At 41.4% G+C, this 18,913-nt stretch overlaps 1 protein-coding gene across 3 annotated transcripts in view; it reads right to left on the reverse strand.

Moving 5' to 3' along the window:
• Positions 1-7,991: 7,991 nt before the first annotated feature.
• Positions 7,992-18,913, reverse strand: part of LOC134344933 (NEDD4 family-interacting protein 1-like) — a 99,747-nt gene continuing 88,825 nt past the window's right edge. For all 3 annotated transcript variants that reach the window (XM_063045065.1, XM_063045067.1, XM_063045066.1), the window contains exon 6: positions 7,992-8,454. The gene's annotated coding sequence lies outside the window, so the exon portion shown is untranslated. The remainder of the gene's footprint in view (positions 8,455-18,913) is intronic.

An 18,913-nucleotide genomic window follows, 5' to 3' on the forward strand; every position in this document is an offset into this window, starting at 1 on the left:
TCTCATATGTCCAAACTCAAAGGTAGTTCATGCTCAGTTTGTGTAATCTCTTCTCATAGCGGATCAATCTGGTCAACTCCAGTTTCATTCCCTCTGTTGCATATGTAGTCTTCTTTAGGTAGGAAGACCAGGCGTGTACACAGTAACTCAGGTACAGTCTCACCAGTGTCCTGTATAATTCCATGAAAGCATCTTTACTCTTGAACTCAAAACACTTTGCAACTAAGACCATTTTCTATCTAAATGATCACTGTTCCCTGAGCATTCATTTTACATGATTCATTACAAACATAATTGGGTTCCTCTGTACACCAAAATATTTATTTGCTCACCTTCTTAAAAAATGTATTCTGCTTTTCAATTGTTTTTCTACCAAAGTGGCTTAGCTTATCTTTTTTTGTAATTTATTCCATTTGCTACATCCTTGCCCTTTCATTTAACCTGTACATATTTCACAAAGCTTTACTACATCCATGTCTTTCTAATCATTAACAAAGGAAGTAAAAAGCTGAAATCCCACCCCTAATCCCATGGTACCTAATTTGCCACAGTCGTTTCATTGCTGGCTCCAGATCTCTAAGGTTGGAGTGGCAGAGAGATGTGATAGTCTGTGGATTGACTTTTAGCCAGTCCTGTGCTTGGATTATACTTTTTGAAGATGAGGATCATCTTAAATCCAGGTCAGCAGATTACTCCAGGCAGTCAGTGCTGATCTCTACTTTATTATTTTTTCAGTTTGCTGCTCATCAGAGCCTTTGAGAATTCACAAAGCTCTATTCATGGAAAAATTACCTTATTTATTTGATATTAATGAAGGGAAACTGCATCCAGGGCACCTTGGATTTGACATTACCGGCTTCCCCAAATGTAGGCAACTATCAGTCTATCCTTCATTTCATTATGGCTCCCTTAATAATGGAGCCCTTTCTGAGCAAGATCACCAGCCACACCTTTGACCCACGTCATTCTAAACCTTTCCTATCCACGTACGTTTTCAATGTTATTAATGTACCTGCCTCAATGAACACCTCTGGCAGATCATTCCATATACCCACCATCTCTGGGTGAATAAAGTTGCCCCTTAGGTTCCTACTAAATCTCAATCCTCTCACCTTAATCGGATTAATAGAAAGGCATTCTCATAACTATCCAAGTCATCATGAAGAACAATGTTATGATGTTCAATGCTATATTTCCAGGCAACTTCAGTGACTTTTTATCCAAAAGGAGTCCATTTGCCTGCTAACTTCTGCAGCTAGTATTGAACCTTGGTGGCATCAGCCATTCAGGTTGGGCCAGGAAACAAATACACGCCCAGCACCTAAGACCTTCCTCCTGGAGAATATTTAAAGGCACCACACCTAACTTCTGACTTTTGCAATGGCAAGAACTCTTCAGGCTTTCTGCACTTGAAGATGATCCTCATCTCATTTGGATAGCCTCTTTCTTATTCATCAGAGTCTTTAGCTTAAGTAAAGAACATTAACTAACCACCATTAATGAGGCTTAACCTCTCTATGTAGGGGGCAGTAATTAGAATGTGATGGGAAGGGTGAGGAGAGAGTGCTGTAGAACAGCATGGGATATGTGTGGGCTGAGGATTGAACAACAGCTTGTGTAACAGTGGGCCTGTGTATTTTACATGGTGCTGACAAAAAGGAGCAAGGCAGTGAGGAACAGTAGAGGGTAACTGGAGGAATGTCTCCAATAATGTGTTTGAGCTGAGATCTGAGAGGTATTGATATTAAAGGTGGTTATGTTGGAAGGTAAGGTTAATGAGGGGCAATTCAAACTGTCAGGGCACTTGTAAAACCTTTCATGGAGAATGATGTTTTTCTTGGCCCATCTCCCAATTTCCTGCTGATCCCTCCCCTTACAAATGCAGGACCAGTATCTTTGTTGCTCTCCTAGATATATCTTACATGGCAAAGAAATTTCTTTCAAAAGGCTTAGTTGGCTAGGATTCTCACTCCTGCAGGAGATAGCTCAGGCCATGGATCTCGCTCATGAATATGCCAATGTCTTGCAGTAAATTGTGGAGCCCTCATCCTCTCCCTTCATCTAAGGCAACCATAGGAGTGCGCCTTTAAGGGTTCACACCCTTATCTGATTGCTGTACAGCAAGGAGTCGGTGGGACTTGTATGATTTTACTTTGGTCTCACCACAATCCATGCACATCGATTTTAGTACATCTTTTTGGGAACAAAGCACACTTTTGCCATTATGCACTTTTTTTTAATCAATTTTTTTCGGGGCAGGGGTGGGATCTTATTCATCAGTAATGCCAGGTGCAGCAACAGTTTGGAGAACTACTGAAAGGAACAAAACAATTTTTGGGCATTTTTTCCTTATCCAGGATAGACAGAGATAGCAAAATGCATCTCTGGGAAGTTCAAATTATCCTTTTTGGAAAGGAGGATTTTATTGATTTGTATTCAATACAACGACAAAGAAAATATAAGTACAAATATATAATGTTAAGCTCCATTAAATCCGCCAATGGAAACATTACATTAAACCACAAGTTAAATATTTATCTGCATAAGATAGAAAGTCTATTGGTCCAGCAACACACTGAGATGAAAAGCAGTGTAGGGGGCAGAGATGCATGGCACAAAAGCTTGTTAGTTTCTGCTAGGTAGGAGAGAAGTCTTTGCTGTGAAATTTGGTGGTAACACCAGGAGGTGCCAAGGGTCTTTTTAGAGGATGATCTAGAAAAAGGTTGTTATTTTTCAATGATATTCTGCCAGACTATAGCCAGATAGCAGGAGAATAATTCAAAATCCTGTATTCCTATGAGAAATTATGTGATGTTTTGAAGAATGTATGCAACCATTTCCAAAGACCATAATAAAGGAGGAGAATTAGGATATTCAGCCCAGTGAGTCTGCTCTGCCATTCCATCATGGCAGATTTATAATCCCTTCCAACCCCATACTCCTACCTTCTCCCCATAACTTTTGATATCCTTACTAATCAAGAACCTATCAACTTTTGTTTTAAATATATCCAATGACTTGACCTCCACAGCTGTCTGTACAATGAATCCCATAGATTTAACTTTCTAGTTAAAGAAGCTCCTTGTCAACTCAATTCCAAAGGGACATCCTTGTATTCTGAGTCTATGCCCTCCGATCTTGGACTTCCCACAATATGAAACATACTCTTCACATCCATTTTATTCTAGACCTTTCAATATTTGATAGATATCAATGAGATTCCCCCTCATTCTTCCAAACTCCAATGAATACCAGCCCAGAGCTATCAATTTCTCTTCATATATTAGCCCTTTCATTCCCAAGTTCATTCTCATTTCTATGGGATGGCCAAAACTCCTCTAGAATTGAATAATCTTCTCGTACATAAGATATTTGCATTGATACTTGTGTTTTGTAAAGTTGAAGATACTGTTTGTTTAAAGCTGAACATTAAAGACATGTTTTACATTAAGAAATCTGTTATTTCTTAGTTCATGTTAGAAAGAGATGATATAGGATCGGAAGGTGCAGAATCTTTATGGGTTGAGCTAAGGAATAGCAGGGGTAAAAGGACCCTGATGGCAGTTATTTATAGGCCTCCAAACACCTGCAGGGATGTGGACTACAAATTACAACTGGAAATAGAAAAGGCTTGTCAGAAGGGCAGTGTTATGATAATTGTGGGGGATATTAACATGCGAGTAGATTGGAAAAATCAGGTCGGCACTGGATCTCAAGGGAGAGAATTTGTAGAATGGGTGCGAGATGGCTTTTTAGAACAGCTTGTTGTTGAGCCCACTAGGGGATCGGCTGTACTGGATTGGGTATTGTGTAATGAACCAGAGGTGATTGGAGAGATTGAGGTGAAGGAACCCTTAGGAGGCTGTGATCATAACATGATTGAGTTCACTGTGAAATTAGGAAAAGAGAAGCCGAAATCTGATGCGTCAGTGTTTCAGTGGAGTAAAGGAAATTATAGTGGCATGAGAGAGGAACTGGCCAAAGTTGACTGGAAAGAGACACTGGCGGGAAAGACGGCAGAGCAGCAGTGGCTGGAGTTTATGCGAGAAATGAGGAATGTGCAAGACAGGTATATTCCAAAAAAGAAGAAATTTTCGAGTGGAAAAGGATGCAACCGTGGTTGACAAGAGAAGTCAAAGCCAAAGTTAAAGCTAAGGAGAGGGCATACAAGGAAGCAAAAATTAGTGGGAAGACAGAGGATTGGGAAGTCTTTAAAACCTTACAAAAGGAAACCAAGAAGGTCATTAAGAGAGAAAAGATTAACTATGAAAGGAAACTAGCAAATAATATCAAAGAGGATACTAAAAGCTTTTTCAAGTATATAAAGAGTAAAAGACAGGTGAGAGTAGATATAGGACTGATAGAAAATGATACTGGAGAAATTGTAAAGGGAGATGAGGAGATGGCAGAGGAACTGAACAAGTATTTTGCATCAGTCTTCACTGAGGAAGACAGCAGGATACCGGATACTCAAGGGTGGCAGGGAAGGGAAGTGTGCGCAGTCACAATTACGACAGAGAAAGTACTCAGGAAGCTGAATAGTCTAAAGGTCGATAAATCTCCTGGACCAGATGGAATGCACCCTCGTGTTCTGAAGGAAGTAGCTGTGGAGATTGTGGAGGCATTAGCGATGATCTTTCAAAAGTCGATAGATTCTGGCATGGTTCCGGAAGACTGGAAGATTGCAAATGTCACTTTGCTATTTAAGAAGGGGGCAAGGAAGTAAAAAGGAAATTATAGACCTGTTAGCTTGACGTCGGTGGTTGGGAAGTTGTTGGAGTTGATTGTCAAGGATGAGGTTACGGAGTACCTTGAGGCATATGACAAGATAGGCAGAACTCAGCATGTATTCCTTAAAGGAAAATCCTGCCTGACAAACTTATTACAATTTTTTGAGGAAATTACCAGTAGGCTAGACAAGGGAGATGCAGTGGATGTTGTATATTTGGATTTTCAGTAGGCCTTTGACAAGGTTCCACACATGAGGCTGCTTAACAAGATAAGAGCCCATGGAATTACAGGAAAGTTACATACGTGGATAGAGCGTTGGCTGATTGGCAGGAAACAGAGAGTGGGAATAAAGGGATCCTATTCTGGTTGGCTGCCGGTTACCAGTGGTGTTCCACAGGGATCAGTGTTGGGGCCGCTTCTTTTTACATTGTACATGAATGATTTGGATTATGGAATAGAAGGCTTTGTGGCTAAGTTTGCTGACGATACGAAGATAGGTGGAGGGGCCGGTAGTACTGAGGAAACGGAGAGTCTGCAGAGAGACTTGGATAGATTGGAAGAATGGGCAGAGAAGTGGCAAATGAAGTACAATGTTGGAAAGTGTATGGTTATGCACTTTGGCAGAAAAAATAAACGGGCAGACTATTATTTAAATGGAGAAAGAATTCAAAGTTCTGAGATGCGACGGGACTTGGGAGTCCTCGTACAGGATTCCCTTAAAGTTAACCTCCAGGTTGAGTCGGTAGTGAAGAAGGCGAATGCAATGTTGGCATTCATTTCTAGAGGAATAGAGTATAGGAGCAGGGATGTGATGTTGAGGCTCTATAAGGCACTGGTGCAACCTCACTTGGAGTACTGTGGGCAGTTTTGGTCTCCTTATTTAAGAAAGGATGTGCTGACGTTGGAGACGGTGCAGAGAAGATTCACTAGAATGATTCCGGGAATGAAAGGGTTAACATATGAGGAACGTTTGTCTGCTCTTGGACTGTATTCCTTGCAGTTTAGAAGAATGAGGGGAGACCTCATAAAAACATTTTGAATGTTAAAAGGCATGGACAGAGTGGATGTGGCAAAGTTGTTTCCCATGATGGGGGAGTCTAGTACGAGAGGGCATGACTTCAGGATTGAAGGGCGCCCTTTCAGAACAGAAATGCGAAAAAAACTTTTTAGTCAGAGGGTGGTGAATCTATGGAATTTGTTGCCATGGGCAGCAGTGGAGGCCAAGTCATTGAGTGTATTTAAGGCAGAGATTGATAGGTATCTGAGTAGCCAGGGCATCAAAGGTTATGGTGAGAAGGCAGGGGAGTGTGACTAAATAGGATAAAATGGATCAGCTCATGATAAAATGGCGGAGCAGACTCAATGGGCCGAATGGCCTACTTCTGCTCCTTTGTCTTATGGTCTTATGGTTATAAATAAGCATTCTGTCACATGGAGACACACGAGGATGCAGATACTGGAATATGGAGCAGCACATAAGATGCTGAGCGATTTCGATGGATCAGGTAGCATCTATGGAGGGAAATGGGCTGTCAATGTTTTCAGCTGAGACTTTTCTTCTGGGTAGAAGTGAGATAGTATAAAAAGGTGGAGGGAAGGGATGGAGCAAGAGCTAGCAAATGATAGGTAGATCCTGGATAGGTAGATGGAGGAGGGGACGGTGGAAATAGTGACAGTACTTGGGACATGGTAGATAAAAGGGGAAAGGGCAGAAGATGATGGAAGTTGATAGCAGAGGAAGGTGGAACATGGAATCAAATGAGAGAGGTAGGAAGGGAAGATGGGAACAGTGGGAGAGGGAAAATAGTGAGGAATACGTGGGTGCTGGGCAGGGGGAGTGGTTGGAGGATGAGGAAAGAAACAGGGAGATAGGAGTAACAGGGTAGATCAGGAGGAAAGTAAGAAAGGTACAGAGGGGGAGCAGTTTACCAGAAATTGGAGAGTTCGATGTTTATCCCATGGGGTTGTTCCCCACCCCCACCCCACCTGGATGGAATATGAGCTGCTGTTTCTCTAGTTTGTGTTTAACTACAGCCTGACAGTGGAGGAGGATAGACATGCTGGTGGGGGGATTGGTGAGGAAAATTTAAATGGTTAGCAACCAGGAGTTCCACTGGCTCTGGTGAACGGAGTGCTGGTGCTGGGAGAAGCAGTCATCCACTTGTGCATGGACTCCTGACATAGTGAAGGCCACATTGGGAGAAACAGATGCAATAACTAAAGCTGATGTAGATGCAGGCCGCTGTCACATGCTAATTACAGTACATTCTCTGGTGTGAATACATTCTCCATTGGCTTCATGAGGAAAAACCTTGTTATTCACTCTTAAAAATTCTAAAATGAACTTATGCTTTTGGATAATAACAACAATTAATACTCAGCTCTGATTTAACAGAGGCACTGTTCTACGTAGGGTAAAATTTCAAGTAATACTAACCCGGATGTACATATTTCACTAACTGCGTTCCATTTAGTAATTTGAAGGCACAAATGTCAATTACAGTTCAGTGTAAAATCACTTCTTATATAGCATTGAGTCAAAAACATTCAAATATATTTTGAAAGCCATTGTTTTCAAAGCATTTCGCCGCAATATCACTGAACTGAAGCAACACTGGTTTCTGATATATCTGCTAAATATAGCAGTTTATTTTTGCTTGGGGAACAAAATTATTTATGAAAATAGACAGATATTTCTTGCAAATTTTACTTCTCGGAAATCATCATTTTCTTGAAATACATTTCACAGGTATTTTGGTTAGACTATAGGACTGCACCCCAAGATATTTTTCATATGGAAGCTCTGAGAATATTAGTGCAGTAAAGCTACCAAGCTGCGCGGAGCAATGGATCTGGTGCTGGCTTAAACTCTGCAGATGTACATTTTCATCAGGGATTTCAAGATACAGATCTGGAATGAGTCATTGAATAATTTCTTCCTCCCTAATTGAGGAATGCAACAATTAGCTGCAGAAATCTTAGAGCATTACAGCTAAGCTCTGTTATGGCAGTATGAACAGGAGCACACAGACAAGGCATTAATATGGGATTCCTGTTGCACTGCCAGAACTTCCCAATGTAAACCCACTAAACCGTTTAGAGAAACATGCTTTGGCATCATCAAGCTAATGGCAGTGCAGTATAGATTTCTTTCCATAAACAATTGTAATAGCTGGCTGTTTATTTAATAATTTCAAATGTCATTGTTAAAAAATACCTACCTCGAAAATAATAACCTTGAAAATTCTAGAGACTGCAAATTACTTTTACATAGTTTATTATACATTTTCACGTAGTTCAAAGCATCTGGACAATGAAGGTATTTTCAGCCTATTTCAGACTCATAGTGTACAAATTTCAATTCTTTGGTCACAATGTATTTAGTCTTTCAAGAAGCAACAGTGCCCTCTCTTGATGAAAGAGCATTAAACAATTTTGAAGCATACCGCCTATGATTTAACAAACGATGACTATAATTTCCATTTACCAGAGCTATAAGCAAAATATTTGAAAATTACGTGATTTCTATCAGATCAATTATAAGAAGCACAATCAGCAAACACAATGTACCCAACAGAAGTTTTTCAAGTGGCTAGGAAAGCCAAGTCCACAAAATTGAATCACTTTGCTGCTTATTAATTCATCATCTGAAATCTGTGATCCCTTTCTTTTTCACCATAGAGTGAAGCTTGGCAATATGGAAGGAAGTAGGGCAGCAAATATCTGCAATAGAAAGTAAAGTAGGATTAATTTCCTGTAGCATTTTAATGTATTTGTGCATTTGTATAATTGCTGCGGTTTTGAAGGTATTGATTGTTAAGTTCTCAAAACATTATTAACCATTTTTCTGTATAACCCTAAAAGTAGTAATGAACATGACTTTGGAACAGCACAACATAGACTACTGGGAAACTGGACTGAGGATGGAGATAATGGTTAGATTCGGTTTGATGAAAAACACCTTTATCCCTCAAGTTTATTGCCCCAAGCACTGTGCCAGAGGTATAGATCTGGACAAAACATTACGTACAACAATTGATAAGTTTTCATCTCTGTAAAAATTAGAATTAAATTGTGGTGACCTTTGATTTTCATTTTGTTATCTCTGCTTGATCCACAGATGATAGAATTATGGCTCTCCTTGATCTTAGGGAAGAACACCTGAATTCTAGATTGAGGTACCATTAACACAGTTGATATCTGTGCTTGAAAGAAATGGAGGACTTCCAAGAGAAATGCACTGGTCTGTACCAGATGGTCTGTGCAAGGTGAATTGGCAGAGGTGATACAGGTGAGTGAGGAGCAAGTTGGTGGCAATGTGATGTTAAAGGTGCATTTGGACTTACGGATGAAAATCTTCAATTTTTAGGTAGACACTGGTGGGTGGGAGTCCAGCCAGAAGAGATTTAGATAGTTGCGTGTGAAGGTGATAAAAGCATTAATGAAGTTTGTCGCATCTTTGTGATGGAAAGGATGATGTGATTGAACCTCATTCTGAATTAAGTAATTTATGGACAATCTACTCCCACCAGAAACATTGACCAGGATGGACAAAAACAGGCAAGATATTGTTGTGGGCCTTTGGGTCACAAGTTCAGTGTAGGTTAATTGATAATTGGTTTATTATTATTGTCATATGTAGTGAGATAATAGTATTTGTATGCTATTCGTGGAGATCATTCCATGCTTAAGTACATCAAGGTAGCAGTAAAGGAATACAAAACCTAATGCAGAATATAGTGTTACAGTTACAGTCAGAGTGCAGTGCAGGTAGAGAAATAAAGAACAAGGACCATGAAGAGATAGACTGAAAGATCAAGGTTGATATTTCTTGTGTAGGAGACCGATTCAACAGTCTTACAACAGCAGATTAGAAGCTATCCTTAACTTACTTACTTACTGCTCATTATGCTGCTAATGTTTAGGGCAGCAATGATGGTCCTCCATCTTTTTACGTCCTTGGCCAATATCATCGCACAAAGACCCTTCATTGCTGGTTCCGTAACAGTTTTGTTTGACCAGTCAGGGTTGTTAGCCCTGAGCTGAACCCCAAACCTAGAGGACTGGTGGACCATTCTTCATCTGGCCTCTACCTTTTGACCTGGTTGGCATGGGTGACCCCACCAAAAGCCAAAGCATGTGGCTTGACTCCAGCCAGCATAGATCTCTGGATCATTGAGGCACACAAACTTCCAAACCACGACAAGGTTGTGGTTCTCTTGGAAGAGAAACTATCATTAAGCCTAGTGGTACGTGGATGGATTTGTACTTAGATCAGATGCTTGGCAAAGGGGGCTTCTTAGGAGGACTGATGTAGCCAAAACAGAACCTTCAACTGAATTATTGGGTTAGCCTGTTTTGAACTGGAAATTGTCTTGGAATTGAGTTGCAGCTTGCTGTACAAAGGATCATGAAAGAGTTAATTGCCTCTTAAATTGCTTGCTATTTCTCATCAAGGAGACTGCCAAATATTCGGATGATTCATCTTTGATTCTGGACCCATTTCTAACATCAGCAAACAGATTGGAAGGAAACTAGCTGTGGAGAATTTTTGTTACTAATTAAAGGTATGGGTGCCTAGAAGTTCATTGTCTAGCTGCATTAAACTTATTTTACAGCAGTGGATATATTGTGTTCAGCCTCCAAAGGATCAGAACTTCAAATCTAATGTATAATATGCTGTCATTATTAAGAGGAATCTTTAATGCATCTGATCAGGATAATCACCACTTGTAGTTCATTTGCGGCTGCAGGCTGGAAGAGCAAAGTCCTTTCATTAGTTGACATTCTTAATAACTTTATCAAGATTTCTACTGGAAATTCCCTAAGGACGTCACCTTAAAAATGGCATGATGTACTGATATGCTGTTTGAGCATCTTACAGGAAGCACTGGAAGAAAAGGAGCATGTATTCATCGGACATTTTGCAATTTGAGCTTCAGGGACAAGTAAAGGAGGACATAAGTCCAGGCAGATGAGACATTGTCACTGAAGGAGACACGGAGAGAAGGGGGAGAAGGACTAGTTGGAATCCTACGCCCACTATCCATCACCAATGGATAGAGAACAGTAATTCTCCAGTAATACTCCTGAGGAACTCTCACCAGGCTCCAGAGATATGCTGAAGTATCTCTGTGGGTCAGCACACTCCACATTGACAATACTAAGTGGAACCTTCCGCAACGTGTGCCGATTTGTTTCCAATTTTCTGTAAAGGGTATGAATGTGTATAACAGAGACATGCAGCAAGGGCATTTCATAATGCCAATCCTCGAGTTCAAGTTCAAGTTTAATTATTACTCAACCATACATGAATAAGGCCAGGCGAAACAGCATTTCCCAGGGGCCAAGGTACAGAACACGTTACCAACAGCACATACGATTACAATTTCAGAAAAGCATACAGTCACAAAGAAAAAAAAATAATGTAGCCCAAGTCCCAGAGTGGCATGACTGGAGGTTGTCCTGGTCCACTGAGAGAACACTGGAGAGCAGCACCAGGTGAACATTGTAAGACAGCACTGGGCAAACACCAGAGGGCTGCACTGATGGGAGGGGTCAGACCCTAATCTAATACAAATTCCAGCACACTCACGGAGACCCTTTCCCTCTCCTACACCGCCTTGGTGTCTCCTCCCCTGGGCAACTGCAACAGGTGACCCCACAGACTAGGTCCAGTCCTTGCTACAGCCAAGACAAAGCAGCTCCCCTGCTTCCGTCACCTCCAATGAACCATTGAACCGGCCTTGCAGTACTCTACATCACGAATGTCCAACAGAGTCTTGTGATCGCAATAAAAATGTCCACGACAATCCCTCGCACTGTACACCATCCACCTATATGCAAGTCCAGGTGACAACACAACAACAGTATGCAATAAGTCCAATCCCATCGCTATTGAACAACCTCGCTGATGGGATAATCCTGCAGTACTTGATGTTTCTAGTATCCAGCAGTAACTTAGGATCATAAAAAAAGACATACAAGATGAACAAATGTGTAATGCTGATTTGACACTGGCCTTCCTAAAGCTGGTCATAATGATCCAGCAAATGCATACATTAACCAAACATGGAAAATCTACCTCTCAGTTGCCTCCATTTGCAGAACAACCTCCCACCAGCTACATCATTCAGACGAGTCCTTAGCAACTGGTAGGGTCTTTGCAGTTTGAGAAAAGTTTAAGTTGTTCAACCCAACTGCACTAATTTACTAGAGTGCAGAAACTATTGCAGCCGAGCTGAAATCTTCTGCTCTATTGTTTATCCTTCACCTTTGAATGACACAATAGCTATCCTCCAGCATTTCTGGTCAGGTAAGGTGTGGAGAGGAGGGTTGCAAACTGTGATAAACTTAAGTGTGACTGAAAGATAGGAAGTGGGGAAAGGCAAACAATTCTTTAGGAAGTAGATCTTCTGCTTGTATAAAAGGTGCAAGATCTTTTGAGACAATGAGGGATAGAATGTATAGAACTGAAAAACAGACTAGAGAGCCATATTGTGAGGTCAGCATCTGTTTTGGTTGGTGGAGATGACATGTAAAATTGTGTTCAAACCTTATACCAAATCAGAAGTTATTGCAGTGAGGCTGTGTTCAGCTCAGGCACGTGCACTTTGATGTCTTGAGTAGCTAACACCAGCTGAAACTCGGCAGTAATGCTCTGAAAGGGGAACTGTATTGTGGTTACAAACAGTAATGGAAATAGAAAACACTGTGGCAGCAGATGTTGAATTGGAGAAGGAAACAAAACCTTTTAATTTCATACATTGGTGGATGTGATGCAGAGGAGCTGCACAGGGACAAGGAAGTTATCAAGACATCATGCACCAGTGGATGGAGTCCATAGAGGAAGTCAATGTGAGGAGTCTGAGATCAGAGGCAGGAAGAAGTTTAATGACACCACCCACATTGAAATGGTCAGTCATTCAGCATTAGTTCCATTACCTGAACCTCATATTTTGCTCCTTGCAATATATTTATTTCATCATTTATTGAGATACACCCTTCGAGCCACAACGCCCAGTAATACCCTGATTTAATCCTAGCCTAATCACAGGACAATTTACAATGACCGGTTAACCAATCAACTAGTACGTCTTTGGACTGTGGGAGGAAACTGCAGCATCTGGGGGAAATGCGCATGGTCACGGGGAGAACTCCTAACAGGCTGTAGCAGGAATTGAACCTGGGTCGCTTCTACTGTAAAGCATAGTGCTGACCACTACGCTCCTGTGCTGCCCTAAACATACCAAACATACTCAAGAAAACCCTTGATCAAGCAGAAATTGGAAATAATATTATAAATTCTTCCATGTTCTCTAATAGTACTCCAATTTTACTTCCAACTTCTCCTGCCGTTTTCCTGATATCAGCTTTAACAGACATGTTAGCCAACGAAATTACACTATGAATAGTGCATCAGCACATGTGATGTAAAGTATGCACAGCAGGCAATTAATGATAGTGATCTAAATGTAACATTGAATGGATGTCAGCAATACTGCTTTTGATATGTCTGGTGTTTGAATTTTCCCCATTTAGGTAATAGTCCGCATTATTTTTTCTTTTTCTAAAATGCGCTATCATACATTTCCCAACACTGTATTGCATTGTCACTTTTTCACCAATTCTTCCAATTTGTCTAATTCCTGCTGCAATCTCATTGCTTCCTCAGCACTACTTACCCCTCCACCTATCTTTGTATCATCTGCAAACTTTGCGCAAAGTCATCAATTCCATTATCCAAATCACTGACAAACAATGTGAAAAGTAGCAGTCCCAATACTGACTCCCTGAGGAACACTATTAGTCACCAGCAGCCAACCAGAAAGGCCACTTTTACCCTCACATGCTGCCTCCTGCCTGTCAGCTATTCCGCTATCTTGCCTGTAACAACATAGAATTTTATCTTGTTAAGCACCCTCATGTGTGGCACCGTGACAAACACCTTTTGAAACTCCAAGTATATGACATCCACTTCCACTCCTTTGTCCACCCTGCTTGTTCCTTCCTTGAAGAATTCTAACAGATTTTTCAGGCAAAATTTCTTTTTACAGAAACCATGCTGACTTACTTTATCATTAGTCTCCAAGTACCTCAAAATCTCATCCTTAATAATAGACTCCAACATTTCCCAACCACTGAGGTTAGGCTAACAGGCCTATATTTTCATTGCTTTTGCCTTCTTCCTTTCTTAAAGAGTGGAGTGACATTTGCAATATTCCAGTCCTCCAGAATCATGACAGAATCAAGTGATTCTTGAAAGATCATGACCAATGCGTCCATTATCTCTTCAGCAACCTCTCTCAGGACTTTGAGATGCAGTCCATCTGGTCCAGGAGACCTATCCGCCTTAAGACCTTTGAGTTTGCAAATATTACTTCAGTAGAGCAGGAGCAGGTGACAAATTTCCATAGTCATGGAATCATCGAAAAGTACAACACAGAAACAGGATCTTCAGTCTGTGCCGAACCATTTAAACCACCTACTTCCATTGACCTGCACTGGGGCCATAGTCCTCCGTACCCCTACCATCCATATACATATCCAAACTTCAACCATTACAAGCAAAATAAAGTTCCTGTGTACAGCACATATCACAAAGTTTGCTATGAAGGAGATTTTTTAGCCATTGATGTAGATGACTGGAAAATCATACAGAGTGCAGACTTGGTTGTACCTGTATCATGAAATCAGAAAATTAGCCCGTTGGTACTCAGTAAGGTCTTATGTTGCTGATGGAAATGATCAAAGCGAACCTAGTTCCAGGGAATTAGATTGATGGACAGGAATTTCCTTGGAGTTGCTGTCCTTTTGCTAACAAAGTGCCGACACTCTACTGCTGGCTGAGCTGCTGATGTCGAAGTTGTTCAATGGAAGTTCTAAGAGCACTTTGCTGTTATTTTCTATTGTTTTTTCTGCTTTTGCTGTTAGTACCAAAGAAAAATCCAATATCTTGACGCAGTTAAACATGAAGGGAACATTCCTGCTAAATTTTGCAGCACCCACTACTGGGTCCAAATTTTGCCCTGGCCACCATTTCCTATATTTCTTGAGGTAGGGCTGAGAATCACACGTCAGCTGGAACTTGCATCTTAGCACTGGAGGATTTAGAAACATAGAAACATAGAAAATAGGTGCAGGAGTAGGCCATTCGGCCCTTCAAGCCTGCACCGCCATTCAGTATGATCATGGTTGATCATCCAACTCAGAACCCCGCCCCAGCCTTCCCTCCATACCCCCTGACCCCCGTAGCCACAAGGGCCATATCTAACTCCCTCTTAAATATAGCCAATGAACTGGCCTCAACTGTTTCCTGTGGCAGAGAATTCTACAGATTCACCACCCTCTGTGTGAAGAAGTTTTTCTTAATCTCGGTCCTAAAAGGCTTCCCCTTTATCCTCAAACTGTGACCCCTCGTTCTGGACTTCCCCAACATCGGGAACAATCTTCCTGCATCTAGCCTGTCCAATCCCTTTAGGATTTTATACGTTTCAATCAGATCCCCCCTCAATCTTCTAAATTCCAATGAGTATAAGCCTAGTTCATCCAGTCTTTCTTCATATGAAAGACCTGCCATCCCAGGAATCAATCTGGTGAACCTTCTTTGTACTCCCTCTATGGCAAGGATGTCTTTCCTCAGATTAGGGGACCAAAACTGCACACAATACTCCAGGTGTGGTCTCACCAAGGCCTTGTACAACTGCAGTAGTACCTCCCTGCTCCTGTACTCGAATCCTCTTGCTATAAATGCCAGCATACCATTCGCCTTTTTCACTGCCTGCTGTACCTGCATGCCCACTTTCAATGACTGATGTACAATGACACCCAGGTCTCGTTGCACCTCCCCTTTTCCTAATCAGCCACCATTCAGATAATAATCTGTTTTCCTATTTTTGCCACCAAAGTGGATAACTTCACATTTATCCACATTAAATTGCATCTGCCATGAATTTGCCCACTCACCTAACCTATCTAAGTCACCCTGCATCCTCTTAGCAACCTCCTCACAGCTAACACTGCCGCCCAGCTTCGTGTCATCCGCAAACTTGGAGATGCTGCATTTAATTCCCTCATCCAAGTCATTAATATATATTTAAGGGTTAAGACAGAAAAAGCAATTTTATGATCAAACTAGGGCAGAATTGAAGTTATTGTTAAATAGCTTAGTGATAATCACCACTCATTTACATATAGTAATTGAAAAATAATTATATATGCTCACTAATTTTCTTTTCAATTGGCACAATTACATTTAAACAACATGGCATCCTTTTTAATCAATGACAATAGGAAATTTGAAGCCAAATGACTCATAATGTGCTATAAACAAATGATGCATTATTGTATAATGTAGAACTTTAAGTCATTATGACTCAGTAGTAGCTGGCCAAGTGCTGTTTGTGATTCAGTGAAGATCTGTAAGTGAATGAGTACTAAAACGAAATGGTGGTTAAATAACTGAAGAAATGCCAAAGTTGAGCAATGACTGATTCAACTCTTCTGAAGTAAAGAGAGCATGTCCTAATATTGAAAATTGCAATGCAGAACTCACAAGTGAATGCTGCATGGAGATGCGTGGAATGGCATCTTAAGCTGGTTCATTTGTTGTGCTTAAATTTCGTCCTCATGGTGACTGAAAATAGAACAGCATTGATGGTGACTGTTTTTACGTACCCCATAACTGGGTTGCCAAACAAGCAGAAATGGAACGCTTGTTGGAGTCTGTGATTACTAGGAACTAATAAAGTTTTATTAAAGAAATAATACAGTACACTAATCATAAGGACATGAATGTAACAGGTTAGCAATGATAATACACACATATACACAGAACTAGGGTAATAGGAATCAACCAAGCTCTATTGCAGTCCAGGGGTAAAATGATCAGTCTTAAGTGAAGCAGAGCTCAGTTCAGTTTAGTGCAGTTCAAAGTAGTCGCTGCTGTTGTACCGTTGGGGAGAGAGAGGAAGAGAGAGAGTGAGAGATTCAGTTGGTTTCAGGCAGACCTTTTGATGTCTTCGCAGTTGGTTTTGGGCAGACCTTTTGATGTCTTCGCAGTTGGTTTCGGGCAGACGTTTTGATGTCTTCCAATCCCGCTGTGGTCACCGACTGTGACCCCTCTGTTCCGGATATGATCGTTCTTCCGCGGTGAACCCGGCACCCAGGCAAGGGCGGACACACACCCCAGGTTCTCATCGATCATACCTTTACACCCTGTGAGCCTCTGATCGGTTCCCACGAACCGGTCTTCCAAACTCGCACTAACTTGTGGGGGCACACTGGTCTTTCCAGGGTCTCGTGGCGTATCTAGTGCCTTAGCAAACCAGCTCTTTTTATCCCCCTGCTGGGGTATCACCTGTCCATCAAACTTCAGACAGTTCAGGTTCAAAGCAACCTGTCTGTCAATATCTGAATTGTGTTTCTTTCTCGTTAATCTCTCCCTTCTCTCTTATTCGCATCTTGAATGTTTCTCCATTGTCTTCCGTTATCTCTCTCATTAGCATCATCCGTCCGGTAGCTCTGCTTGGTGTCACACATGACACCCCCACCTTTAAGAGGATTTTTACTGGGGTAAAAGTTATGGGCATGAATTCACATTATAAGATACACACTAATATACAGGTAGTCATCAGCTATTCGGCTAATACAGAGAACTTTAAGTTTTAACACCTTGACAGACAATCAGCAATCACATCGTCCGTTCCTTTTGTATGTTTCATCTTAATATCAAATTCCTGTAACACCAGGCTCCAACTTAGTAAGCATTTGTTTTTATCCTTCATTGTGGCCAAAAACAGTAATGGATTGTGATCAGTGCAAATTATCAGTGGTTTCCGTGCCGGACAAATATAAACCTCAAAATGTTGTAATGCCAGTATGATTGCCAGTAATTCCTTCTCCACAGTGGAATAATTTCTCTGATGGACATTAATCTTCTTAGAAAAATAAGCCACTGGGTGGTCAATCTCCTCTTTGTCTGTCTGCAACTGCACCGCCCCTGCCGCTTCGTCGCTAGCATCTGTTGCTAGAGAGAAGTGTTTTGAAAAGTCAACGCATTCAATACAGGGTGGTGACACAGAATCGCCTTCAGACTCTCAAAGACTTGTTGACAAAGGTCGTTCCAAACAAACTTTGCATTCTTCGGCAAGAGCTTAGTAAGAGGGAGGGTAATATCCGCAAAGTTTTTGCAAAACTTCTGATAGTACCCCACCATCCCCAAGAATCTTCTCAGGGCTCTCTTGTCCATCGGGATGGGAACTTCAGAGATAGCCTGCACCTTAGCCTGCATCGGTGCCAGCTGCCCCTGTCCTACCACATACTCCAGATAAGTGACCTTAGTGTGGCCGAACTCACTTTTCATGATGTTCACTGTCAGGATGGCTTCAAACATCTGTTTAAACAGTTCCTCTACTGCCACAATGTTCTCCTCCCACGTGTCACTCCAGACCACTAAATCGTCAATATATGCTTCTGCGTTCTTTCACCTTTTTATCATTGAATTAATCATCCTTTGGAAGGTCCCTGGGGAGTTTTTCATGCCAAAAGGTAAAACATTATACTTGTATAACCCGGATGGAGTGACAAATGCTGAGGTTTCTCTAGCCCGGTCGGTTAAAGGAACACACCAGTACCCTTTCAGCAAATCGATCTTTGTGATGTACTTAGCCCTCCCCACTTTATCGATGCAATCGTCTACCCTTGGGATGGGATAAGCATCAGTTTTCATGATGGCGTTCACCTTTCTGTAATCTGTACAAAATCGTATGCTCCCATCGGCTTTCGGGAGAACCACACAGGGGGACGTCCATTCCGATTTGGATGGCCTAATAATACCTGTGGCTAGCATGTGTTCAATTTCTTTCTCCACTAGCTTGCCCTTCTCCAAGTTCATCCTATAGGGGTGTTGCTTAATAGGCTGATCTGATGTGACAATAACATCATGTACCATCCCCTTGCATCGCCTCAGGACATCTGGACATACATCCGCATGCTGGTTAATTAGCTTTATCAGCAGCTCGCTCTGTTCAGGGGTTAAGTGAGAGACCTTATCAGCAAAGTTGGCCAAAACAATAGAGTTCTCCAATTTGGTCGGCACCATATTTATCTTTTCAAGATGGGTTTTCCCCTTATCATTTGGCACCCCAGCCTCATTAATTTTCGTGATAACACCGACTAGATC

The sequence above is a fragment of the Mobula hypostoma genome, chromosome 4 (genome assembly GCF_963921235.1).
Source record: "Mobula hypostoma chromosome 4, sMobHyp1.1, whole genome shotgun sequence".
In the NCBI taxonomy this organism is placed as follows: Eukaryota; Metazoa; Chordata; class Chondrichthyes; order Myliobatiformes; family Myliobatidae; genus Mobula; species Mobula hypostoma.